Source organism: Trachymyrmex cornetzi, unplaced genomic scaffold (assembly GCF_001594075.2).
Source record: "Trachymyrmex cornetzi isolate Tcor2-1 unplaced genomic scaffold, Tcor1.1 scaffold125, whole genome shotgun sequence".
Lineage (NCBI taxonomy): Eukaryota > Metazoa > Arthropoda > Insecta > Hymenoptera > Formicidae > Trachymyrmex > Trachymyrmex cornetzi.
The window spans coordinates 1,945-3,214 of record NW_017295817.1 but is presented as its reverse complement, the minus strand read 5'-3'; positions in this window follow the sequence as shown (position 1 = coordinate 3,214).

Genomic DNA, 1,270 nt, shown 5'->3' with positions numbered 1-1,270 from the left:
GTGTCTAGGTGATCGCCGTCGAGGAAGTGGGTGTCTAGGTGTTCGCCGTCGAGGAAATGAGAGTCTAGGTGTTTGCCGTCGAGGAAATTGGTGTCTAGGTGTTCGCCATCGAGGAAATGGGTGTCTAGGTGTTTGCCGTCGAAGAAGTGGGTGTCTAGGTGTTTTCTATATGTTCGCCGTCGAGGAAATGGGTGTCTAGGTGTTCGCCGTCAAAGAAATGGGTGTCTGGGTGTTCATTATTGAGGAAATGGGTGTCTAGGTGTTCGCCGTCGAGGAAGTGGATATCTAGGTGTTCGCCTTCGAAGAAGTGGGTATTTTAGTTCGCCATCGAGGAAGTGGGTGTCTAGGTGTTCGCTGTCGAAGAAGTTGGTGTCTAGGTGTTCGCTGTCGAGGAAATGAGTGTCTAGGTGATCGCCGTCGAGGAAGTGGGTGTCTAGGTGTTCGCCGTCGAGGAAATGAGTGTCTAGGTGTTTGCCGTCGAAGAAGTGGGTGTCTAGGTGTTTTCTATATGTTCGCCGTCGAGGAAGTGGGTGTCTAGGTGTTCGCAATTGAGGAAATGGGTGTCTAGGTGTTCACTATTGAGGAAATGGGTGTCTAGGTATTCGCCGTTAAAGAAATGGGTGTCTAGATGTTTGCCGTCGAGGAAGTGGATGTTGCCGTTGAAGATTAAGTGTCTAGGTGTTCGCCATCGAGGAAGTGGATGTCTAGGTGTTTATAGTCGAGGAACTGAGTGTCTAGGTGTTCGCCGCCGAGGAAGCGGGTGTCTAGGTATTGTCTGTATTCGACGTCGAGAAAGTGGGTGTCTAAGTGTTCGAGGAAATGAGTGTCTAGGATTTCGTTTGCCGTCGTAGAAATGAGTGTCGTGATCAATGCCATCAGTCGGCGGTCTAGGGCGATTGGTGTACAGCAGCTTAATTCGATTCGTTTTTGTATGAAACGAAAGAATCTGGCAGAAAAAGTGTCGCTCTGCCTCGTGTCAAATGTTCTTTATAGGATTGTACTGCAAATTAGCTGAACGCAGCATAATATTTCAAGCATAAAATTATTCTTTTCAGATCCTGGTTAGAAATCGTAAATAATGAGAAATGGTCTTGTTTTAAAGCCGAAAAGTGACAGGGACAAAAAGAGTTTTAAGCCTCGCTTAAAATTAAAGTAACATTGGTGCAACCTGGCTTTAGATTACAAATAAGTTAGAGGAATAAAAAGATCTTATCAATTGGTAGCTGATATTATTTTAATTAAGAGCACATAGAGGTATAGTAGTATACAA